This window comes from Talpa occidentalis, unplaced genomic scaffold, assembly GCF_014898055.3.
Source record: "Talpa occidentalis isolate TD23 unplaced genomic scaffold, MPIMG_talOcc4v2.1 talOcc4.14, whole genome shotgun sequence".
NCBI lineage: Eukaryota > Metazoa > Chordata > Mammalia > Eulipotyphla > Talpidae > Talpa > Talpa occidentalis.
In genome coordinates, this window is record NW_023601433.1 from 42,876,861 (window position 1) to 42,904,251 (window position 27,391).

Genomic DNA, 27,391 nt, shown 5'->3' on the forward strand with positions numbered 1-27,391 from the left:
TATCATTTTGCATCTGTTTGCTTAGGGAAAAACACTAAATTGAATAATGCCAATTGTTGCAGAGGGTTCAAGAAATAGGAGTTTCTATGAAATGCTAGTAGGCATATAAATGGGTGCAGGTAGTCCAGACAGCAATTGGAGGTATGTAGAGTCTCATGCCTGGGTATATTAACCCATAGAAATCCTGCTTATAACTGGATATGTTCAGTAGTGTTTAGCCCAATATTGTTTGTGGTAGTGATGAGTTGGAGGTAACAGAAGTTTCCATCACAAGGACTGAGATGGACATTTCATTGAATACTACTCAGCATCAGAACAATAAAACAGATATACTCACCATGTACTCACTATTCCTAAGATAGTTTTCATTGGTGACAGTAAGAAACAGGTTGAGATACATAGCATAGTCTCCTTTCTATAAGTCAAAAAACACTTATACAAACAACCACCTCCCTAGCAGCTACAAAAGTGCCTGACCCAGAGAGACCCTCAATAAATTGTTTTTGTTGTTCTCAAACAGATATACTAAATAGCACTATGCATTTTCAATGGCACAAAAAAGTGAGGTCCATATTCATATGTATGTAAATTTGGAATAGGTAGGCATAGCGAGACATATTTTTAAGGATATACAAAAATCTAAGAACATGTCCTCAGGTATGATTTTTCTGGATATAGTCATTCAATATTAAAATGGGTTGCCTGAAGTGAAGTAAAATGCATAGAGCTCTCTGGTATCCAAGGTCAAATATCCTCAAGAACACCACTCTCTATGCTCTGATTTTGTATTCACCAGGCAACATGTTGAAGTCAAAGTTTCTTAGATACCTGATTGCCAGAAAAGGCAAAAAGAGTATATCCCCCAAAGAAACTACATGGATAGTCTGTTAGGAAATAGGGGGGCAGCTCTGGAGTATAAATTAGTATATTGGCATCAGGTTCTTATGATCTGAGTTCACTCGATCAGTAAGTATAATCTTAGATGTTTCACTGGTTACTTTATCTTCTTAAATCAATGGTTAAATATAAATTTAGGCTCCATTTTTTTTTCAGCTTCATGGGTAATTATGTGTACTTCCTATTGCCTCACATCAGGGCACATCGTGTCTGTCTATCTCACTTCTAATGATTCTGAGATTGGTCAGTAGCGTCAGGTAATGTCTGGACTCATTTCTCTTTTTTCACCTAATGTTTTCAGCATCTGTGGACAATCATTGCCTGAATTTCTCAAGGTTTATAAAATGATTTTATAATTCTATCATTCCTTCTACATAAAATCACTAAATTCCTCTACAAAGACTTTTCCTTCCTCAACTATTTTAAAACTCTGAAATATGTCATTTTTAAAAACAAAAGGTCAATATAAAGGCATGACTTCTTCCTTATAAATTTTCAGAATAGTGACTTTATTAATTTCTTGTACAGATGAACATGTTTTTCTTATCAATATAAACTTGTGAATTTAAACAAATGCCATCATTTTTCTTTCGGTAGTGTCTTTCCTTTAAAATAGCTATGTTCAAGAAGCTGCTCTTACTTAAACTGAGCTTACAAAGATTTTTTCCCCTATACTTTCTTTTACAAGATTTATAGTTTTAGGTTTTATATTGAAGTCCATGGTCTAGTTTGATTTTTTCATATAGTGCAAAATATGAATCAGAATTCATCTTAGGACATGAGGGCAACGTCTGCCACTGGATCGATCACCAGGATTGAGTCAGCTGATCTGGCTGGCTAGGAGGGTGTCCACATCTTCCTTCACCATTCCATGTGTGTTCCTCAAAAAACTGGATGTATGCTCAAATAGGATGGCCTTGCCTGATACAGAAGGACCATTCTTCAATCAAGGGTGTACATGTAGCTGTGTCCCCTGCTAGAACCTCCAAACAAGCTTTCAAGGTCTGTTTGTAGGAGAATGTACTATCCTCAAATTTCCAAGATTCCAGACACATCCACATGAGGTACTGCACATGGCAGTCTGCCTTTCTATAAAAAAAGAAATCTTGCTTTTATTTGCATATGTATAGCCAATTGTTTTAGCACTGTTGAAAAGACTATTTCATCACTGAATTGCCATTGCATGTAGTTGAAAATCTGTAGCCTAAGTATCTGTGTATCTATTTTAGGACTATCTATTTGTCTGTCTTTCTGCCAATAACACTCTGTCTTGATTACTATAGGTTTATAATAAGTCTGGAAATTAGGCAGTGTATGTCTTACTTCTTGTTCAAAATTGTTTTGGCTATTCTCAGTTTTTTGCATTTCCATATACATTCTAGAATCAGCTTGCCACTCTCCACAAAAGAACATGCTGGTATCTTAGTTAGGATGGTATTGCACCTGTAGATCAATGTGAGGAAAATTGATATTGTCACAATATTGAGGCTTCTGACCTATGAGCATCTCTCCATTTATTTAAGGTCCTTCTTTATCTTGTAGTTTTCAGAGTTCAGGGCTTGAATATCTTTGTCAGACTATTTTGTATTGTTGCAGCTACTATAGGTAGTATTTTTTGAAACTTCAAGTTCTAATAACTTACTGCTAGTTTATAGACATATGATTGATTTTTGTATATTGAACTTATATCAATTGTAGTAGCCTCCTTGTAAAATCCGTCACATTTTCTACATAGATAATCCTGTCACAAAGAATAAAGACAGTTACATCTTCTTTTTTAATGATCTGGATTCCTTTTTTTTTTATCTTTCTTGCCTTATTGCCCTGACAAGGATCTCTAGTAAAATATTGACTAGAAGTGATGAGAGCAAACATCTCTGACTTGTTTCCATAGAAGGAAAAATTCAGTCTTTCACAATTAAGTATGATGTAGTTAAAGGTTTTTCATAAGACATCCTTTATCAAATTGAGTAAATGTCCTTCTATTCCCAGTTTCCTCAGGGTTTTTTTTAAAAAAAGATTTATTTATTTATACAAGAACCAGGGTACAGGCCAGATGCACAGGAGGGTGAGAGGATTCACCAGACACAGAGGGGGGAACTGGACAGGCAGACTGACAATATACACTGCTGACGGGAGCAGAGAGAGGTCTGTCTCTCCGGGCAAGACAGGAGAGGTCTGCTGCACCATGTGGGTTATTCCCTGACAGGCTGGGATCGAATGGATCGAACCTGTGCTGCAGAGGCTGTGGACAGCTTCACAGTGCAGTGCTCAACTGCCTGCGCCACCAGGGAGGCCCAATTTTTTTTTTTAAATCAGTAATAATATGTGAATTACATTCATTGGTTTTCTAATATTAAGCCAATCCTGCATGTGGAATAAAGTCCACGTGGTACCCCTATATTATCCCTTTTATTTATTGTGTTTGATTTGCCAAAATTTTGCTTAGAATTTTTGCATGTATGTTCATAAGGATTATTGATTTGTAGTTTTGTTTTCTTTTTCTTTCTTTTTTTAATCATTGTCAAGTTTTGGTATCAGAGTAATATTGTTTTTATAATAAGTTGAGAAGTATTCCTTTCTTGAATTTTGTGGAAAAGTTGTTATAAGATTGCATTATTTTTCACATTGTTGTTTCATTGTATATGTTTACTAGTGATGAATAATCTCACTTTTTGTATGTTCAAAATGTCTTTTTTATTCTCTTTTCACTTCATTTTTGAAAGATATTTTAGTGGGTATAAAATTCTAGGTTGGCAGTTTACATCTTCTTTTAGTACTTGAAAAATGTTAAGCTGTTGTCTTTTTGCTCGCGTTATTTCTGTGATTATCCTTTTATTTATTCCTCTGTGTGTAAAATGACATTTTTTCTTTGGCTGTTTTGAAGATTTTGTCTTATTACTGGCTTTGGGTATTCTTATTATTATGTGCCTTCGTGTGGTTTTCTTTAAATTTTGGGGCTTGAGGTTATTTAAATTTTTGGAACTGTGGATTTATATTTTTCATCAAATTTAGGGAAGAATTTGACCATAAATCATATATTTTTCTGACTCCTCCTTTTGGGAGCTCCTATTGGATAACTTGTGTTGCTTATACCTTCAATTTCCTTCTTAATGCCTGTCTGCTATTAACACTGTCATCCCATCCTGTGTTCTTTTCATCTCATACATTGCTGTTTTCATATCAAAAAACTGAATTTTTTAAAAAAATATGCTTTAGATATATCGAATACAGTTATAATGACTATTTCTATATTTGTGTCTGCTTATTTTAACTGTGTTTATTTATCTGGGTCAGTTCTGGGTTGATTGCTAAGTGTCATTTGTCACTAACTAGAACCCAGCCTCCTTGAAAGAAATGACTAATTACAGATATGGACAAGAAATATCCAAGATAATCCTGGGACATCTTCTAATGCCAAAATAAAAAGGGGGGAAGTAACATAGATTCATTGTTACAGAGTTTTCATTTTTGGTAGGTCTTTTCTTCTCAGTGTTGAAAGCAAATCTGGACTTCATGTTATTTCTAACTCAAATTTAACATTGTAGGGCTTTTCATTAAATTATTTGATTTTATGTTTGTACTTCTTTTGCTGTGCTATTTTAAAATAGCCATATCTTTTACATATGCATATACAAGTATGTAAGGTGAAATGACATGCTGTCTGGACTTTGATGCCAAATACATCAGCAAAAATAAAAATGCAAATTTAAGAAAAGAAATATAAACATATACTATGAACATAATAATGTTGTAAAATCTTGACTGAATTTGTTGAATCTGGATGATAGCTCTATTACAGATTCATAATATTTCATGTGCGTGAGTGCATGTGAAATTTTGAGAGAGATGTCCTCTTGCCTAATAAGATTGGCAACCTCCATTTTCTGACTCCTCTTCACTGTCTATACAGTTACAGTAATAGCTTGTGCTTGCCATTTTGATATTCATTCATCTTCATTTTTTTTACCCTAGGATTTCTCTAACTTTATTGAAATTCAAATGCTGAATTTTTAAAAGATTCAAAAAATGTGATTGATTTATAACCGTGTTATTGGTTTTCAGCATTTCTGGGTGTTGTATAGTAGAAGAGATTTCAGGTCCATCCTGTTTTTTGGAAATGGAAGTTTTCAGCTGTGTTTTTAAAAGAATTTTAATTCCCTTTTTTTAGTGCATAGGGAAGCAGTCTATAAAGTGGCTATTGCGTTATCAATATTACCTTATAAGCACAGTCTAAGAGGTTACAAAGCATTATCACACTTAATCCTCACAACAACCTCACAACACAGCAGGATTTCCATCCTACATTTATTTATGGAAAGACTGAAGCCCAGGGAGATGAAGACATACAGCAGAACTCTCACACTAAATGCCAGGACTGGGATTTGAGTTCTTGGGGTTACGTCACCCCACAGCATTAGTCTCCGAAAAGGCAAGGCTGTTTTCTCCTGATAGTTATCAGCACATTCATTTTCAAAGTCTAAAGCAAGAGAAAAAAAGTTTTAGTGGGTAGTGGAAAGAATAGATTATAAAGGAAAAACTCCCCTTCTTCAGATTTGCAAGATGGTCAGATATCTGTATCCCCTCCTATGTTTTAGGAAGAAAAACTGCACCCATGTGCTTCAGACAGATGTGAAAACTTTGGTGGGAGTCCTGTGCAGCTGGCTGGCCAGCTTTTGCCTGCTCTGTTATTTTTATTTAAACTTTTAAATCTGGGGTCAATGGATACTAGTGACTGGGTCAAAAAGACCATTTTGGTATAAACTATTTATACTTAACAGACTTCTGTGTCTGTCTGTGTAGTTTTGCCAAGCATTTGAATGGTTTTTCTTTTTGAGTATTCCTTATTCTTTTTTTGGGAAAAAAGCTTTTCACAGTGGGAAGAGGAGAAGGACCAGGCATGAAACACTCTGTCTCCCTGGAAGACTTTGGGGTCTCTTCCCAAAGTAGATGCAGATCTCTGACTTGCAAATACTTTGGAATTTCTTTTTTTGGAGTTCACTGTTATTCTTTGCCTTTTAGACTCTCTGATTTAATTTAGTAGAATAGACAAAGTATTGGAGAGAAATTATAACTCCTAATACACAACTAGGTGAGATGGAGGCAATATAACTTTTTCATTTACCATTTAATTTTAAAATCACACATTTATTTGAATAATTCTTATCCCATACTTTAAAAAAACTTTTCTTTTTATCATGAGAAAAATAGAAAGTAGAAAAAGTGTAAAGAAACAAAAAATATCCATAACCTTATCATAGAAAAAAAGTCTATTGAGTTTAAAAGTATTCCCTTTCAGTTTTTTGAATGCATTTTTATTTCTCTTAAAAATTTATATTTTAATATGTATGATTTGTATAAAATTAAATTATACATATAATTTTTAGACTTTGCTTTTTAATAGCATTATATAGCAAAAATTTCTCTTTTTATTGCCGGTCTTGCAAAAGAATTTTTAAAAAATCCTGTTATTTCAAATTATAGATGTTCATAATTTGTTAGACATTTATATCTTTTTGAAAATTGTACATTTGCTTTTCTCCCATTTCCCAAACCCCTGGGAATGTTAGTATTTTCTTTATTGATTTGTAAATGTTTTCCTTGTTAAGATATTAATCCCTAGTGTCACATTTATTACAAATATTTTGCCAATAATATTTTTTGCCCCCAATTTTACTTACACTTTTAAAGGATTATTCTTATGGAATTTTTAAGTGTTACATAGTTAAATATATTGGCATTTTAAAATATGCTTTCACTACCATTAAGTTTCTACTTAGGATGTCCTTTCCCACTCTAATATCAGCTAACTATTCACTGGTATTTTCTTCTAATTCATTCACTCAATTAAGTATTAAATGGCTTTGGAACCAGAATTTATTCTAGAAGCCGAGGATAAAACAACAAATAAAATAGTCCAAAGAGCTCACTCCCATGGAGCTTATATCCTCAGGTCTTATTACTTAATGTTTTTTGTTTAACTCTTACATTCTAGTAAAAGTTTTATTTTTGATATAAAGTATAAATAAGAGTCTAACTTTGTGTTTTTCTTTTTTAAAGAAAGCTTTTATGAAGTATAACATTTGTACAAAAAAATGCAGAAATCATAAATGTGTAGCTTTCTGAGTTTACTGAACATACCATCAGAAAAGTCTCCTTGGCATGACATGTTATTCTTCTAATATGCTACTGGATTTGATTTGCTAAATCATCTTTATGATTTTTATCTGTACTTATAAAAAAGAGTGGTATATAGTTAGTTGCATTTTTTTGTTCTAGATTTATCAGGTTTGTCAACCAGATTACACAAATCTATACGTTGAGTTGGAAAGCTCTGCATATTTTATTGTGCTCTGCAATAATCTGTTTAGTGTGGGAATTAATTTTTTGTTTGTAAGCTTGAAAACATCGATTCATAAATTATATGCTTACCTGCATCTTCTGACTTTCTTGAATGTAGTCCTCCAACAGCTTGTTTAATGTCTTTTATAACTATTGGTTAATTAAGGCATCTACTTCTTAGCAATTTGTTTTCCTAAACACTGAAATTCATGTATACAAGAGGCATACCAGGTCATTAAAATTAAACAACTGACCAATTCACCAGGTAGGCATAAACCAAAAAGAAATGTCACAAAATTAGTATCTGTAAATTAATATCCAAAGTTAGTAGAATCACAGAAGATAATCTTTTGCTGATAAAAAAAATTCAAAATCATTGATGCTTGCTATTTCTTTCAAGAGTGAATCAAGAGTGAAGTAAATAACAGGCATAAATTTTAAGTCCCAAGTAATATAGCCATGACATATTGAAAGGGCAGGAAGGACACAGAGCAGGTTTTCAGATCCAGCAGACAGGGTTAAGGAGGAGTCAGAGTCCTCAGTGGTTTTTGCAGGTCTTTTATTGGGATTTACCTGGTACATAGTAGGCAAGGGTGCTGGGGGGCCGGGAGGCTGGCAGGCCTCCCAGTCCCCAGCAAGTCTTCACTCTATCTGGGCTCTCTGGCCTTCTCTGTTTCTCTCTCAGCTTCTGCTGCTGCTGGCATCCCTGTGACGCCGCCCTTAAAAGTCCAGTCTCTCAGCCCAGGTGTACCTACTTCAGGTGCCCACCAGCAGGCATGCATTCAGGACCACAGGGTTCCCTCATCTATCCTAATGGCGGGAGGGCAGAAAAGCCTGATACCTTTTACCTACCCTACACATATGTAAAACAATTTATTTAAAGTATTAATTGACAGAGAAGAAGACATCTAAATCATCTCTCAACAGATCAAGTAGTAAAACACAAATGTAGAAAAAGAGGTTGAATAACTTTCACTTGTCTTCATGGGAAGAGCAGGTAGGCTGAACCAGTTCACTTTCCAGCCTAGGTTCCAGGGTCCAGCAAGTAATCATACACACAGTTCAGATACGTGGTCATGGGTCCTCAGCCTGCCTCTCAGATTTATTGGCCCAGTGGGTACATGAGAACGGTGATCCCGGTAGGCACTGCTGTCAAGTGGCTTCCTCATTGGGCCCTTTCCAGAGTCCGTGTAGGGTAAATGAAGATTGCTCAGGTTTTTGAGCTATTGGCCTCTGCAGCTATCACCTGCGGCTTTAAATGCAGGAGATGCTTGGAAGCATGGGGTTGAGGCAAACATGCCTGATGGTGGACACCTGATTATGGTGTGGCTATGGGTAAGTGCACAACTGAACCTGGATGTTGCGCATATAAGGGCAGCCTCATAGGGGACAGAGTGTGGTGGAGGGGTCATGAGAGAATCAGGGAGAGTCCAAAGAGTAAAGATTCATGCCCTCCCACCCCCCTGCCTGCCCTGCACCTGGTTGCCTCACTAGAAATAGTGTAAAAACATCACTAAAAGCCTGAAAAAGCCACTGAGGGCTCCAGGACTCTCCTTATCTGTCTTCCCAGATCCATAGAGAACTTGCCCTGTGCCTTGCTGGCGCTACAGTCTATCATCATTGTCTCCTCTCTTCCCCAAGCAATTTTGTAGGGCAAGTGAAAAATTATCAAGCTTTTTTGCCCTCCTGCCATTAGCATTAATAATGGATCCCTGGGGTCCTGAATGCTTGCCTAATGGCGGGCACCTGGAGTAGGGTGTGGGCATGCATAGGTGGGTGCACCTGAGCCAAGAGACTGGGCATATAAGACCAGGGTGGCAGGGAACAGCATGAGGTGGAGTCTGGCAAAGTACAATGGAGAATATCATGAGAACAACTAAAACAACAAAGAGGCTGCTTGAACCGATGTTGAATCTACCAGGTTTGGGATGGTTGCATTACAAATTTCCAGTCATTTACTTGGGAACTGAAATCTTTCAATATTAGGCAGAAAGCTAGGAAGATAAAGAGTCGCAAAGGTAGCATTCAGGCTTTCTCAAAAAGCACAGCCCACTCCCAGAGTGGCAGAAGGCCAGTTTTCTATTAGTGCAGCCCATTGGCCACTGATCTAGAGGGCAAAGAGGGATTAGGAGACAAAGTCAACCATCTTTCTACCTTTTCTGGAAGTTGCTTCACTTGTCTCAGGAAATGAGAGGGGTGTGGATTTTTTCCTCTTCTTTTTTAAATTTAATTCTATTTCTCTCATTAAAGGAAAGGCCCCCTTCTTTCTCCTGATTTTGCTATGTGTTGAGATGAAGAAAACTACTAAAACCTTCTAGATAATCTCATCCGCTGGTAAAGCTAAGGAGGGAGGGAGCAGTAGAAAGACAAGAAGAGAGGCTAAGGGTCTTTCTTCTTGTTTCCATCAAACAGGCTTGATTGCCCCTTACCAGGCTTCAGCAGCAACTGCTGTGTCTGCAGCTATCGGTAACAGGCCTAGCAGTCTGCAAAGGAGGATTATACTGAGGGGGAAAAAAAAAAATCTATATTTCCTTTCAAGATAAGGAATTCAAGGTGGAGTAAGAAGGGGAGAACAGAAAGGAAGAGAACATATAAGGGTAATAAATGTAGGATGGTGTCATTCTTACAGACAATATTTCAAGGACATTGTACAAACTGTAGGGAATTGGGGGCGGGAGGGGGCATCACTTTCCACCCAGTAAGAAATCTTTCTCTGGGGCTCTGGTTTATAGCAACATGGTATGTTATACAAGGGCCTGGCTCACTACCAGACTCCTTTAGGAATCGGCTTTCTGGGATCCTTTAATTAAAGTACCAAGACACAATATTAAGATGAAAGACTTAGCAGATATGTGGACTGCGCCCAGCACTGCTGGTGGTCTGCCTAGAATTGGGGAAGGCATAGGAGGGTCCTGTCCCAGCATGCATGGGGGTCTGGTTCTAACACCTTCTTTGGAATTGGGGGCCAGTGTCTGGTGAGCTGGCAAACCTGAGTGGGAGCTCTGGGCTGAACTTATGAAGACTGAACCCCCTGCCTTTTAAATGTATCTGTATGAAGAAGTTTGTGCAAATACCCTTGGCTTCCGGCACCACACAGGACTCGCAGGGATCAGTCCTGCAGCGCACCTGGTGAGGCACATGCATTGTAATCTCAGCCCACCTGTTCTCAGCCTCCATGCGGACGGGCTCTCCTAGACCCTGTGCTGCCCCCCAGTTTATACTCTGTGCACTTTCTGGGCACCAGTTTCCATACTTAGAACTTCTGTAACCTGGATCCTACCCACTCTCCAAGAACCAAAGGCCTTGAGATATCTTTTTAAAGAAAAATATATATGTACTTATTGTAGGATAAGGTAAAAAAGTATCAGGCTTTTCTGCCCTCCCGCCGTTAGGATTGATGATGGATCCCTGTGGTCCTGAATGCATGCCTGGAATAGGGTGTGGGCATAGATAGATGGGATTCACCTGGGCTGAGACTGGGCTTATAAAGGTGGTGTCACAGGGATGCCAGGAGAGAGAGAACGGAAGACCAGAGAGAATAGCAGAAGAGAGAGAACGAGGCCACAAGAGAACACCAGAGAGTCCAGAAAGAGTGAGGACTCCCCAGGGGCTGGGAGGCCTGCCAGCCTCCCACGCCACACTCCCCGGCACCCCTGCCTGCCGTGTACCCGGTAAATCCCAATAAAAGCGTGCAAAAGCCACCGAGGGCTCCAGGACTCTCTCCCTTACCTGTCTGCTCGATCATAGAGATCCTGCACTGAGCCACCCCACCACTACACTTTTATATTCTTGTATCATGTACTTGGATCCCCAAGCACAAATGCGAACCTGCCTCCTTTCAAAGGCTGCCTGGAGGTAGAAAACCCACCATACCTGGTTTCATGGACCACCCCGTGCATCTGGGTGTTGATCTCATAAGCCCAGGCTCCCTGGGTCTATGGATACCAATGAGTCACTTTAAAGGTAATGAGAGATTTCACAGGCCTGACCCCACTGCACACGACATGTACAGTTCAGTCGCCTTTACCACCAAGAATTTCTGTGGGCCCAGAGGAGGATCACACAGGTGCTCACTAACAGCCCCAGTGTTGCTCTGCAGGCTTTTCCATGCCACCCCTAGCTCCATCCCACTCCACTGATGCCCATAATTTGTCCACTGCCCCAAGAACCTCCAGATCCTACTGACTGCAGAGACCCCTCTGGAAGGGGAGGTAAGAGTGCTCTCTTCCAACCTGTGTGACTAGCACCTGCCCTAAGCAGAATTGTGGGGTAAATGAACCATCAGGCTATTTTCCACCCTCTTACCACTAGCTTGGATGCCCTGAGATGAGAGGTGTGGGCACAGGGCACACGTGCTTTTGATGATGGACACCTGGGCCCAGGGTGCACGGGCATGCACATGTGTAAGTGCTCATACCTGGGCCCAGAGGAGAAGGCTGAAGGCAGTGGCAGCAGCACGGGGAGGAACACTCTGAGCGAGACTATGAGACCACTACCAGATGAGATGGCCAGAGAGAAGAGAGAGGAGAGCCAGAGATTGGGGGCGAGAGGGGGAGCTCAGGTAGCTGTCTCCTTGCCAGCTGATGTCCCTTCTTCAGCATTAATGGGCTGTAAACATCCATGGAGGCCTCCAAGATTCCTTTACCCATCTGTCTGAGAAGTGACAATGAACCTACCTTGCCTGGGATGGTTGCTCAACAAGAATGCTCCTGCCTCCCTCTCTTCGGGCCCTACCCTGATTAGGCTCCTGCAGCCCTGTCTGCAGACTCTCTGGCCTGGGGACCCAACATGAACTTACAATGTTAGGCTAAACACTTTCTGAGACAAATACTACTAAGGCCTCCCGGTTTCAGTTTCTCCCCTCCTCACTTGGGTCTTCATTCTCTTTCAGACCAAACCTCACACAAAATGCTGCTGTCTAAATTTGCTACACAAGTTCGCTGGTCAAGTTTGGATCCTAGTTCATGTCCAGATTAGGGCCCAGATGACATGCCTGCCTTCCAGCTAGTCAAAAGACATCTTGAAGAGGAAAGACAGAAACAAGCAGATACTGTTAAATATGGGGGTAGAAATATTCTCTTGTAGTGTCCTCTTTCCTTATTTTGGGGCAGCTTCTTCTACGGGGACAAGCATCCAGGGCCTATCACTGGGCAATCTCTTCAGTTCTGGAAGTAGGTCCAAGTCACTGAAGCCAGAATACTGGATTGATTGTATAAAAGTGATCAGCAAAGAGGACTCCATTCTGTTCTTCCAGGAAGCTATAGAGTTAGATCAGATCTTATTAAATTTATCAGCCAGATGATATGGATACTGAGGTCTTTGGATGAGATGCGTAATGAAAATTCAATAAATATGAGTTCTTTAAGTTATATGATTGATCAATGTCCCTGGGAAGAAGAGAGGACCCTTTCCAGATTTGATCCTGGGTTTCCTGGAAAGAGCATGTGCTTTGGACTTGACTCCTGGCCCTCCTTTTACTCTCTGAGTAATCCTGGACAACTCGCTTCACTTCTCTGAATTTCTATTTTCTCACCTAGGAACTGAAAACTTTGCTGGATTATTGTAAGAATTGGGGAAGAATTAATAGGCACTCATGGAATCATTACTTAGTCCAGTAATATTTTTGGAGAGGAACTGCATGCGCCATATGCTCATCAGCATCTCCACATCTGTCTTTGAAACATGAGTCAGCCTCTGTGTGTGTGTCTCTCTCTCATGCACATATTTGTGCAGATGTACACATGCACATGAACACACGTGTGGGTAAGACTATGAACTCTGGACACAGGTTGCCGGGGTCTGAGTCCTAGTACCATGCCCCCTCTCTTGTGACCTTGCTCACTTAATACATGAGTATCCCTTTCCTTCATCTGTTAAATGTTGTCATTGATAGGAGGATTACAGGAAATAATATATTTAAACTATTAGAACCATGCCTAGCACATAAAAGAGCACACACAGATTAACTACTACTACCATTATTATTTTTACAATCTATTATTCATTAATCCCCTGGTTTGTGGGGGGGAGCTGGAAGGTACTCTAATGGTGAGGAACCAGAATTTCAATTCTCATTTTCACTATTAAGCTCTGTTCTGTAATCTTGTATGCTCCTCTTTCTTCTATTTACACGTCTGTTTTCCATCTAGAATAGCTGGTACAAGTGGTCTATTGGGCACCTATAACCTAATTGCTCTCATGCTCACACAAGGGTCACCTCTTCTAGCTACTAAGTAAATCATATCCTAGAGAGATTATTACTCAAGTAGTCTAAAAATAGTTTCTTTGCCTCAGGTGGCCCCAAGGAAGAAAAGAACCCCTCTATTCTGGGGATTTGTCTATCAATAAAGTCAGCACAGCAAGGGGATCACTGCCTGGAGGATAAACAGTCACCTTGGCTCACCCCAACCATCTTGGCAAAGTCCCCATATGAAGAGAGCTGGGTCTGCTGGACCAAAGAAGACCAGCTGTCACCTCTAGCAAAGGTGGAGCCCTCTGACTGACCTCCTGTCCACCCAGTCTGTCAGCAATCCATTAGCAATCTCATAAGTCACTCTGGACCTGTCACATCTCCACTTAACAGGGCTCTTGGGAGGACACATGGACCAAGAGTGATGACTCTCTGGCCAAATGGAAGGATGGGCCATTGCAATGGCAGCTGGGAGGCATGGACTCTGAGTAACAAGTGGTGTGCGGGTGAGCCATGCCGCAGGCAAGAGGGAAGGCTCTGGGACAGAGGAAGAAAGGAAAAGGCTGGTGGGCTAGGCCTCCTGTCACCTTCATCCCTTCCTCAGGAAAACAGACAAAGAAGACAGGAAGAGAAAAAAAGTTTCCCTTGACTTCACTAAAGCAAATGCTTTTCAGAAAAAAAAAAGAATCAATGAGCCTAGTGAAAGAGGATAAACTATCTGATGTCCATTCAGTAAGGTGGATGGGAAATGGAAAAATGAACCAATGGAACTGATTAATATTTATGAAGAGTTCAAGTAGGCAGAATGAAAAGGCTTGTTTATCAGACAAGAAGGGGAAAGGGTTTCATGCCAGAGAATGGATTTTGTTTGGGTAAAGTTTCTGTTTTGATCACTAGGTAATCTTATGAAGCAGGAATTTACAACAGAGAAATAAAAACTGTATCAAGAAATTATTACATTTATAAGCTAAAGTGCCATTGATGCCTATTTTTGTGGATCATTCCAATGTAAAAAAGCTTGGATTCTGTACAGCCAATTGGGGTGGAAAAGAAGCTATGAAGAGCAAGCAAGTTTCATACCAAAAGAATCCAAGTTGTTAAAGTTCAATTTGGAAATGTAGGGGCCTCCCTGGTGGTGCAGTGGGTTGAGCGCAGTGCTGTGAGGCTGTCCATGGCCTCTGCAGCAAGGGTTTGATTCCCAGCCAGCCAGGGAGCTACCCACATGGCACAGCAGACCTCTCCTGTCTTGCCCGCTGCTCCCCTCAGCAGTGTATTTCTTCAGTCTGCCTATTCTGTTCCCCTCTCTGTCTCTGGTGAATCCTCTCACCTTCCTGCACCTCTGGCCTATACCCCTGCTCTTGTATAAATAAATACATCTTTTTAAAAAAAAAGAAATGTAGAATGTGACTGATTTTATTGCTTTTGATGAAGGAAATTTACAGTCAGGAGAGAAATACAGACAGAAGCAATTTCTGACTATAGAGATTCTAAGACAGAAACTCTCCTTATACCAGGCCAAGAGGTGATGGCTGTGGGACATTCCTGTAAGCTTAATGGAGAGGTGGAGATGAAAATCACATAGTTACGGGAATAACAGGGAAGAAGGGTTTGCATGCAGTTAGGCTGGGTAATAATGAAAGAAAAGAAGTGGACAGAGGCGGATATCTGAAGATCCAAATAAGTAACAGAAACTTAGACCACAAAAGATGCTGAATATAGTGCACCAATATTCAGAAGTTACAGAAAGATAGCTTAGAAGCCAAAACTCAGTTACCAGTATCAGGCCAAGAAACAACAGAACTCTTAACAAACATAAATGACTGAGCATGTGACTAATACCACTTTTCTTAAGTAGTTTGGCCTGCAAAGAAAAGACTGATAACAACCCCTATCAAGGGTTTTCAGTCCATTTCAGTGAACCCTGCAAGTCGGGGACACAGAGATGATTATTGACCATTGTTATCTTTCAAGGAGTAGAAGCAAATTGACGTTACAATTCGTTAGCACCACCCAACACAGATTACAAAATACTGGGAGGAATTCTCCGGAGGACATTAAGCAATGTTTGCAAATGTGTGCAGGTAAGTGTTGACTATCTGATCACTGGACCAGGAAATGGTTCTCAGCAGATCGTGGCTTGATTGCTTCTTCAAAGTTGAAAACATGAATATTATTGTAGCCAGCTAAGAGCAGAGAGACGTGGCAGGTGACACTAATAGATATTGCAACTCTAACGAGAGGAAATGGAAATCAGTCTCGCAGCAAATACTTATTGAACATCAGAGAGCGGTAGGCACTGTGAGAAATACGTCCACAGCTGATAAAACTTTTAAAAACACGACTTAATTTGCACATTTCCGCGAGGTGGATATTGTTAATCATCTTCATTAATAAGAAAAAACGAGATTCAGGGAGGTTAATTGAAGTGGAGATCTCCTGATTTCTAGTTTTCAGGCTTCCTGTGTACTTTCATGGTTTAAATTCTATCTCTATCAACTTCTTAGCTGAGTTTCTTGAGGGAGATAATTGTTCTTGCATTCTCAATGGTTACTTTTTTTTATAATAAATTTTATTTTTATATTCCCCATACAATTGCAACCCCCTTATTTTGACCCCAATCCCTCCCCTCCCGCCCCCTACCCCCCATAGAGTGTCTCTGGTTCATAGTGTTTTGTTGATTTTGATTTTCACTTTCTTATAGTTATTCATTTTCCTGGTCCCTTATTTAAGTTTTCTAGATTCCTGCTATGAGTGAGACCATCCGGTATTTTTCTTTTTCTTTCTGGCTTATTTCGCTGAGCATGATCCCTTCCAGCACCATCCATGTTGCTGCAAATTGCATGTGTTTATCTTTTTTGAATGCTGAGTAATATTCCATGGTGTATATGTACCACATCTTCTTGATCCAGTCATCAATTTTTGGGCATTTGGGTTGTTTCCAAAGCTTAGCTATTGTAAATAGTGCTGCTATAAACATAGGGGTGCAGGTGTTCTTTGGAATTGATGTTTCTGTGTCCTTTGGTCCAGCAATTCCACTCCTAGGTATTCTCAATGGTTAAAACGGAAATGCTGATACAGACCACAGAAGGCTGTTGTACGTATGAGAGAACATATATAAAAAGTCCAGACATGGTACCTGGCACATAACAGGTCCTCACAATTATTGGCGTCTCTTTTTCTTTTTTTTTTTTAAAGACACCTTTAAAAAAAAAAAAAAAGAATTATTTATTTATTTATACAAGCACTGGGTACAGTCAGAAGCGCGGGAGGGTGAGAGAATTCACCAGAGCCAGAGCAGAGAGCAGAACAGGCAGACTGACGAAATACACTGCTGAGGGGAGCAGCGGGCGCAGCAGGAGAGGTCTGCACGCCATGTGGGACCCTCGCCGGCGGCCGGGGATTGAACCGGTGCTGCAGAGGCTGCGGGCAGCTTTGCAACCCAGCGCTCAACCACTGTGCCACCAGGGGAGGCCCTCTTTCTTTTTCTTTATTGAAGTACAGTGATAGAGGAATCCAAATGTCCAGCAGGACCAGCACAGAGCAATACCCCAATGTGGTGTAAGATGACCTGCTGACCTGCTCTGGGGTCAGGCAGGTGAGATCTCTTGGGTAGGAGGAAGTGTGTGAGGCCCCGGAGGCATAGGAATGTGGCCAAATCTCTGAAGAAGGAACAGGATTTGAGCGGGTGGAGAGATGGGCAAGGGTTGAACAGGCAGGGGAAACCAAGGCTTCTGGACAGTACAAGACGGGGCATGTGGAACTCACCCAGCTGACTAACCAATTGACTAAGCAGTGGGTTAATGGTGAGAAGGTGTGGAAGAGAGGTTAGAGCAGCCGAGGCTCTGTGTGGGACCTTCCATGTCAAGGGTTTCAACTTGACCCTGCTAGTGAAGGTGTGTCAGCACGCATCTCCTCTATTAAGAGTAATCCGGTATCTATAATAAAGCAAAAATAAAAACCAATAGACAATTAAAACCAGAGACATTCTGCAGAGGGGGAGAAGGGAGTAGGATCAAAACAGGGGTGGGAGAAGCACAAGGGACCATGTGATAGTTCATGGGTGAATGGGTGGTGGGAATTTCACGGGGACTATCACTGAGGTGAAAATGCACACATTGTACAAAAATGAAAAATGATGTAAAAAAATACATAAAACAAAAAAAGAGTAATCCGGTATCAGTGCGTAGAATGGGTTGGGAGGAAAGAGGAGAAAGGGGAGAGAAGGGAAATTTTATGTTACACACACATGCACACACATGAATGAGCACTTTTTGTTACAATAGTTGTTTATAATCTACTTAATCCCATTTTAAATGGCTTTGGCATTAATTTTACTCTTGCAATCGGTTATACAGGTTTTAAACTGCTGTGTTTTTGCTATTGTGACATATTATGGTCATATCTAAAATTCATTTCAGGTTAAATCAAAAATAAAACTCTCAATTATATTGTTGTGTCTATGGTAAAATATAATCTACTTTAAGGCAATTCCCTTTGTCATAAACTTTCTAGGAATGAAACTTGATAAAAAGCAGAGACTCACTGCATATGACAATAATTAAATTCTATACTCAACAAGTACCAAAGAATGATTGTGGGGGTAGGTAATTGAGAAGGGGAAAAAACAAACCCAACTTCAATCTGTCAGAAGATCATACTTAAGTTTGATACGCGTCATCTATTTTGAGATATGGGATTATATGGTATATTTGAGGGGAAAAAACCCCACACTCCGTTAAGTACCCAAGTAATGGAATATATTGTATTTTCAAAATAGAGCCTGGAAGTTCAAGATCACAGTGTCAGCAGGTTTGCTTTCTCCCAAGTCACTTTCTGGTTTGTAGTTGATACCTCCTGGGTGTCTTCTATGCATGCACATCCTCCGTGTCCAACCCTCCTCTTAGACAAGCACCACGCCTGCCTGGCGATCATTTAATCTTAATTACTTTCTTAAAAGCCCAAGCTCCAAATACAGTCACATTCTGATACTGGAGGTAAGAAATTCAACATATGAATGGCGGGTGGGGGCCACATCAGCCTATCACAGATGGCCGTAAGAGGACTCAGGGACAAGGCCAGCTCGTCCACCCCATGACAATAGCAGTAGAGTGTGCGGGCTCTGCTAATGGTGCGCACAGAGTCTGAGGGCAAGACCGAAAGCATCAGGAACCTGAATCCCAAAATGGGGCTCCTGCACAAATAGGCATTCCCCTTAGAGGGTACTTTTTAAAGTGGGCACAGTTTTTGGAAAAGAAACCAAGCATTCCCTCTGCCTTAGCTCCCTGTTGCCGAAAAACCAATGTGATGGAAAAAGCCTCCCCCACTGAGGACAGGGTGAGGGTGAATGAGCTCTCAGGGCACCAAGATGATTTATACTGTGGTTGGTGGCTGCAGAGATTGGGCTGATCCTGTTGATTGGTATGATCTGGAGGCTGGCATCGTTAAGGAGAGGTTTTGGTGATGACTTCAGAAAATAGAAAATTACTGTAAATAAGATGGCATTTAGCTGTTTTTAATTTATACAGCTCATTATATCATGGTCAAATGAAAACCTTGACGTTTGGGGCAGGAAGCATGTGGCGAGGGAGGCAGGGCGGTGGACTTCAGGCAGGACTGCTCGCCAAGGAGTCTGTCAGGAGTCTCAAAGAAAGGGAGGCCATGGAAGGCATCTTTACAAATCAACATTGGCTATTACCTCTTCCGCACAAAGTTTTCTATTCTATGGTCTCCCTACTCTGCTGGTGGGAAAAAAGACAGAAACAGAGGTAATGAGGATGGGAGCACGGATACTTTAGGACATGGTGGGGTGGCAGGAAAATGAGGGGGCGGGTAGACAGACTCAAAAGCTGGGGATGAGTTCTAATTATACGAGGCCCGTGGTACCTGTTTTGGCGCTGAGGCCGTGAACCATGAATGTCAGATGAACACAAAGCCTTGACCTCTCCAAGACCAGGCTGCACCGTTAAGACAAAGTTCTAAACAGCTCTCTGGATGGTTCAGGAAAAGGTAAGGTGTTTTTCTGAGTTGCTGCATGACTAGCCTGAAAGAGCTGTCATCCAAAGATTGAAATGCAAAACAAAAATGTAGAGTATATTCAAGGTGAAAAAGGTTTGAACATGATGTGCACCTCTGGAATAAAATCCCACTGCTCAAATACCTTGAATTTAAAAGTGTGTAATAGAGGAATAGTATGTGGAATGGTGCAATAGCTGTAAGAATGGACTTGGGGGTCAGGTAACCTGGGTTTAAATCTAGGCTCTAGCACGTACTGGTTTGTGATGGTGGAAAAGTGAGGTAAGCTCTCTCTGCATAATGATTACACCTACCTCTCGGCAGTGTCCTGAGAAATACACACAAGGGCTGGGGACAATGACAGGCATGTGGGACAAAGCGAGCTTGTTATCATGATTACTGGAACAAAGGTACCTTTGGAAATTTCACTGAGTTGATGGGGAGGGTGTTAGGGAGAGAGAAAATAAGAGGGAGAGAGAGAGACAGAAAGAGAGAGAGAGAGGTATGTATACCTATTAGGTAATGATGCCAGGCAAGGGAAGGGCAAACCAGTACCTAATGAAACATCGCTATAAAAACTATATAATATTAAAGTGTGGGCCAGTGGCTTAGTTGACAGACCACATATTCTTTTCCTTTCTAAATAGAACATGTTATATTTCCTTCTCTCTGAGACTCTATGATCTTGAAAAATCTAGAAAACACTATTCTCTGCTTTGGCTCAGTCTCACCTTGACTACTGTTCCTGGCTTGATAATCAGCGAATAGGTCCTAGCCCCTTTGAGTGAGACCTCAGGTGAATCAAAACTTCTGGGAGTTTTGGGAGACTTAGGGAGATCCTCCAGTGCATATCTTGCAAGAATATTTGCAGATTTGAAAGAGATGGTTATTCATGACTCTGGAATGGGAGACTTGAAATGAACTAGAAAGTATATGAAAAAGGGAAGGAAGGGAGGAAGCGAGAGAAAGAAAAGAAGGGAAGTAGCATTTCCAAGGTTGCTGCTTACCTCTTCCCTGGTGGTCTAGTGGTTAGGATTTGGCAGCCCCAAAGCTTGCTGCTTAAGAAGAAAAAGAGCAGTGAAGTGAGTCTTTTCATGTAAATATATATATATATATATATATATATATATATATGAATATGAACATTTATAATAACCAGGATAAATTTAACATGCTGAAAAATATACACACCAGGATGTTAAATGCAGCAGGATACAGACTTTTAAACATGGTATAATTACAACAATGTTAAAACCAAATAAAAACCCTTGCAGGAAAAATGACTCGACAGAAATGTTTCTGACATTTCTGTGTAACAGCAGCCCTCAACTGAGAGGCATCAGCCTGGGCTATGCCTCAGGGGCCAAGATTGATGGCCAATCCTGGCACAGCCATGTTTGTGTTTTAGGGAAAGAAGAAAGAATAAAATGTGGCAGTTTTGGAGATACGCAGGTGTGTTTTGAACCTGGTCAGCACCATTCAGATACAGCAATGCTTACCTGCCCAGCTCTGGCATGAGGTGGTGCAGGGCAGATTGGATGTACTAAGGGGTTTTTTTTTGAATCCTGAGTTGGTTTTGAAAATGAACCAGGGCTGAACTCTCACTGACACCCATTAGGTTCAAATTTGCACCAGCACCAATTAAGCCTTGGAAATAGCTGGTTTGAAAAATGGACCAATCAGATTTGAAAGGCAGGTAACCCTGAAGGGGGATGTAAACAGAGACTTAGCAGAGGCTTGACTCAGCTTTGTTGTTGTTGGAGAGAAGCTGCCTGGGGGAGAAGTGGTTGGAGAAGGCTGCTAGGGAGAAGAGCTTCTTGGGAGGGTTTTGGAAGTAGCCAGCTGGAGAGAAGAGGCTTGACTCCTTTTGGGAAGGCTTCTGTTGCTTTGAGAGTTGCCTGGAAGGTTTGACTTGGTTGAGAAGGTTTGACTCAGCTTGGAAGCTGGGCTATCTGGTGTAGGACAGCTAGCTGTAGTGGTCTTAGGAACATTTTCCTTTGCCCCAATTTCCCCTTTGCAAATAAATCCTGTTGTTTTTGCACCCTGAGACTGAATCATGTCTTGCAATTTTGAGCGCACAGGTGAAGAGCCCACAAACTGCAAAATCTTTCCACTTTCTCTAGCACTGGTTTTGGGGAGGTTGAGGGTGAGCTTCTTTTTATATAACAAAAAGAATTAAATGATTTATTTAAAAGCGATAACTAGTGGGGCCTCCCTGGTGGTGCAGCGGTTGAGCACTGGGTTGCAAAGCTGCCCGCAGCCTGTGCAGCGCCCTTTCGATCCCCAGCTGCCAGCGAGGGTCCCACATGGTGCGACAGACCTCTCCTGCCGCCCGCTGCTCCCCTCAGCAGTGTAGTTCTTCATCAGTCGGCCTGTTCTGTTCCCCGTTCTGGTTTTGGTGAATTCTCTCACCCTCCCGCGTTTCTGACTGTACCCAGTGCTTGTATAAATGAATAAATAAATCTTAAAAAAAAAAAAAAAGATAACTAGTGGCACTGACTATCTCTTTCATCTGAAAAATCCATGCATCACTCCAGCAAGGGTGTCTCCACCATTCAACACCACCAAGGGGTCTGCCCTTACTTCTCATTCTTCTTGTTCCTTCTCATTTCTAGCTCCTAACGCATCACACCAAACCAAGGTCAATTGCTTCCTGGTGGAAGGTAAAATTGCTTTTACCTCCTACTACTAGCTTCCTGGCCTGTCCTTCCTTCAGAGAGCTACCAGGCTCAACTACCTAAAGAATTATCTCTTCCCACTTCCTCTCTTCCCTTACCCCTCTACCTCCATAGTTCCTCTCATTTCCTCCCTGCCACTGCCTGGGTTCTAAGTCCAGCCTCTCCACCATCATCTCTCCCCTGCCTCTCTCCATTGCCCTCAGGATGAAGTACAAACTCCCACTGCTGGCAACAATTTCACAGCTTATCTTTCCCAATTCCCACCCTATGTTCCCTACCACCAGGCTTCAGGGCTTTCCAAGGCACTTTTTATACTTTACTGAAAGTATATGATTCTTATTGGTTGTGTGCCCCAAACTAGAGTGCTCTCTAAGGGCAAAGAGCACCTCTTAATCATGCCTGTACCCCCAGACCTACCATAGTTCCTGGCACATGGGCAGTTCTCAACAAGTACTTGCTAACTCAATCTAACGCTCCTCACCAAAACCTTTGCAATGGCTGCTCTCTGATCCCTGGCCTGCCTTTCAAGAATATCCAAAAGCCCGCTTGACCTTGCTTTTGCCACTTTATTTTCTATAGAACCCCCACTCCTTCCCATGCATCCAAAGGACACTGTGCTGAGTATTCACTTTCTCCAAAGCATGCACATAGTTTATCCAACCCTTTCTCACCATGCCCAAAGCACCCTCCCATCTTCTGGTTTTCCAGTTTAGCCCTTTCTCTTTGAAGGCCCAGGTCCTCTCAAAGCCCACCAGCATGCTCACTCAGTGCCTGTCTTATCCTTCAATGCTTCTGAAATTTCTCACGTGCAGAGTCTCACTGCCCCAATTCAACTTACGTAAGCCACGGTTTGCATTTGGATCCTCCAGTGCCTTGCCCACAGGAACCTCTCAATTCCAGCTGCTGACTGATGTAGGTCATGGGTCTGCATGGAAGTGACCGTGTTGGGTGTGCCAGTTTTGGTTACTGAGTTGTGGGTCTATTTCTCATACAGGCCAAGTCTTGAGGGAGGGCCCCTAAGAGGACAGACGTTAGGTCACCTTAAGCCCCCACTCCCTCCTGGCTGTCCTGCCTCTGAGTCCTGATTTCCTGTCACAGGACACAGGATGGCCTCAGGTGACCAAAGGACCAGGGATAGGCCCATTAGAAGAAAGAACCCAAATCCTGAAGCAGCATCGTTGCCCTCAGAACTTCCTACCACTTGTGTCTGAGAACTCCAGCGTTTGCTGAATCTGCAGGGAAACTCTTAATATTCAAAGAAAGAAAGCATTAGGAACAAGAAAATCATATTTGTTTTCCTTTTAATTATAAACTTCCAATAGCTTCCCTCTGAGTACTATCCAAGGCAGTAGCCTGGCATTCAAAACATTACAAATTTTTTATCCAAATCTGTTTTTCATTTATCAGATACAACCCAAAGCCACCCAGCCTGTACCTTTTACTCATTTAAAAAGAAATGGAAAATTCCTTACTATATGAATAAGTAATTTCATTAACCCACTTGTGATTGTTGTACATTTTATCTTCTGTGTTCTTTGGGCTTACTAGTAAAGACATAGGTATCCTAATTTGCATCACAGGGGCTCCAGCTTGAGCCAGCCCCAAAGAATGCAGGGCACCTGGCAAGAAAAGGAACTTCCTCCATCTTCAAGAGCACAGACAACCTTTCCAACCTGACTCACGACTTTCCGATGTTTCTCCTCCCTCCATGGAGATGATATCAACCAAGGCACTTCCAGGCCTTGAAGACAGGACCTGCCATGTGGAGGTGGCTAGGTTGAGGACAGCTTAATAAGTCTTTTGTTTTAGTAAACTGAGGGCAGCTGGACTCAGAAGACCAGCAAGCAGTGGTATGAATGAGGGGATAAGACCCCCAGGTCTGGGCATTATGGAGGGCACTCTGCTCTCTCTCCTTGGTTTCCGACTGGGCCTATAATCATCCTCATTGTATGCAGATCAGGGCGGGTGCCTCACCTCCACCACCAGGATGTTACAAAACTGGGTCTTGGCCTCTGCTAGGTAGAAAGAGGCCTGGGATGGTGACTCATTGTAACTCACCTGAGAATCTGCAATTCTTCAGCTCTGGCCCAGACCGTCTCTCTTCCATGTGCCGAGCCTTCTCTGTGTCAGTCCAGACAACCTCAAACCAAAGGACTTACGAGAGTAACTTCAGTTGTTAAAACTAGGCAGTGGTGAGGATGAGCCTTTTCAGGACAGATTCTTCCTCTCCCACTGGGCTCTCTTTTCCCCCAGGTGCCAACTTTTACCTTCTTGAAATGTCCAAGCATTTTGTCAACCCCTGGGAACAGCTTGTCCACCTAGTTTCTGCATTTGGAGCCGAGTGGCAGGAAACCAAGGGCACTAAAAGAAACAGCTACCTAATCTTCCTTCCCTGCATGGAGACAGGCCATGTACATGTGTATGTGAATGTAAAGCGCATGCTCAGTTATTTATCATTGAAATTGATAAAAGCAGATGTGTGGCAGGAGGGAATGCACTGCCTGGAATTCCATTCATCAGAGACACCTAATCTGGGGAAAAACCTCTCCTACTGACTCAGCTCATGCTTTTTTACATATTTCCAAAGATCTGGGAATTGTATTTGGATTTCTGAAGAAAGGAGAAATGTTTTCCACTTAGAGTTAATCTCCCTGGTATCTTTCAGATTGGTGCTGTCGACCATGTTTAATGAAAGGAAAATCTGATGAACATTACAAAGCTCTTTTGTGCCATCCAGGTACTTCTGTGAAAGTAACCCCCATGATGGAGGCTTTGTCACCCATTTGTCAAGGGTCTATAGTGTGCAGGGCAGAACAGAGATTAGACACATCACCTGTCCCATGGGCTGCAGTCTAAATGCCCTAGGTACTCCTAGAACATTTTCAATTCAATTTACATTTTAAAAGAAGACAAGCATTTCCTGCTCATCACCCTTGCTTTCTCTCTTTGATAACAGAACAAACCCTTCTCCTCTCCTGTCCCCTCCCCCTGATAATGGAACAAATCCTTCAAGGTGCCAGTGGGGCTGCTTGGGGGCAAAGGCTATACAGGTCTCAACCCCATACCAAGAGCTGAATTTGTCCTTTAGGCTGTATTCACTGGAGAGCCAGGTGTAGTCAAACCTCTTTACCTCCAGGTGGGGCCTGTAACTGGCTCCAAGTTTTATCCAGTGTTGCAGGAATTTCTAGGTAGATTAGACACACACTGAAGACAATTTGAGTCTTTCACTCAACAGCTTTTGGAGAAACCCACACTTCTACACTGGAACTGAGAACTGCAGAAACCTGCCTGCCCTTGGGATTCTGGCCAGTGCCCCATATCCTGCAGGTTTGTCTGGGCTCCTCCCAGTTCTAGTCTAACCCTGAGTGAGCTGGTATTGGTTGGCCAGTTTGGCCTCACCCAGGATCCCTGTTTGGTTTGGCCTCTGTCAACTGAAGAATGAGAGAGTTAAGCAACAGCTCCCAAGGGCAAATTCCTGCCCAATGCCTAGGATCTGCTTTCTGAGCCTAACAAGCGTGGCTCTTTCTGCTGATTCCTAACCATGGTTGCAAGTTGCATACTGGTTCTCTATTCTTATCAGGATATTCCTAGAAGAAGGAATTCGGTCAAGGAGACTGAGCTTTGCAGCCAGAAGTGAGTCTTACATGCAAACACTTCCATGGACTGAATTCTCAGAAGATACTAAGGCCCCTCAGGGGCATCTTGGGGCCCTATTAACCCCCCACAACCCAACTTAATTAATTTTACCAGATATTATTTTATATATTTCAAATAGGCATGAGCTAATATCAGAGTAGTTTAAATATTGGATGGGCAGGATATGGTATAATGTTTGAGGCTGGGATTTATGAGCAGATAAGATTTTTCTTTGTCACTGTGATAGCTTTACCAACGTCACCCACCATTTTTCAGATCACCCTATGAGTGTTGGAGGATTGTGCCTGATTATTTTTGCACATAGGTTAAAAATGTATGAAAGACGGTCTGAATTTTTCACCCCCTTTGTCAGAGTAAGGTTAATAGCACAGGCTGCAGCAAGCTGCTTTTATTCCATCTGCATAAACCAGGAGGTAAGAAACTAGGAAAAGCCTGCTTCTATCCCAATTTTGCCCTGAAATTAGCACCTGCCAGGGGTCAGCCTGTTTAAGCAGCATAATTTTTAATACCACTTTTGCTCTCAAAAATGAGAGTAGGACAATGAATTACATAACCACCCTGTGTACAGAGGGCATCATGTTTATTCTGCTCATGTTCTTTAGCTGTGCAGAGAGTGTGGTAAGACTGGCAAGCTGGTGATGAGAAAGGGAAGTGAATTGTCCACACTCACACAGTGAGTCAGTAGCTGAACAATTTAAGAGAATCCAGAAGATTTGACTAAGGCACTACTCACGTCTGACCTCGCCCTGCTAAAGGGAGTAGAAAGGACAGGAATTTGTCCATCAACAGCAGGCTGGTGCCAAGATGTGAGTAAAACTGTGGGGAGAAGATAGGCAACGGAAAATAACTGGAAGACGAAAGGAATCCCTTAGAGTGTGTTGGTTGAGGAGAGAATCCCTGCATGCCTAAGCATGTGAAATGGTTCCAGGAGGCTTACAAAGGGGGCGGGAACAAAAAAAAATAATAATATTGTATATGGGTTGACCCATAGTGGATGCTCAGTAACTGTTGGTTAAAGGATGAGTGGATGAACTGTAAATGTCCGTGGGGAGGAGGCAGGCACGAAGGAGTACTTCGGAGGCCAATCTGGGGAGACTGCAGGAAGGAAGCAGTGAGCTGCCCTGGTCTGGGCACCATGCGTGCTGAAAGACGGCTGGGTACCTCCAACTCTCCCACAGTGTCACTTAGGGAGGAGAGAGTTGAGCTGGCTTCTGGAAGAGGAAATCTTACCAGGAGAAAGGAGCCAGCCACTGCCTGGCTGGAGTCCAGTGTGAATGGGGGAGAGTGGAGAGAGTGGGCAGACAGGCCCACTCAGAGTAGAGGGGCCAGTGGGGGGCAGAGGGAGGTAATTGACAGAGATGGAAGAAAAGAAATACAGAATGTCTGCCCAGCATCCTCATTTTTTCAGTTTTATGGGGAAATGGTGCAATTCTTCCTTGCAAGCCAGCGATTATAGAGGATGGGAGTAGGAGACAAACCACAGTGATTTTTAAAAGAATGTTTTCCCCAAGCTAAACAAGTTACATTGAGAAATTCCACAATGGTACCTTAGGGACCTGGTGGCTCACTGCTATCTTGGGGCCGCCTTCCCGCAGGCGCCGGGCTCAGTCGCCTG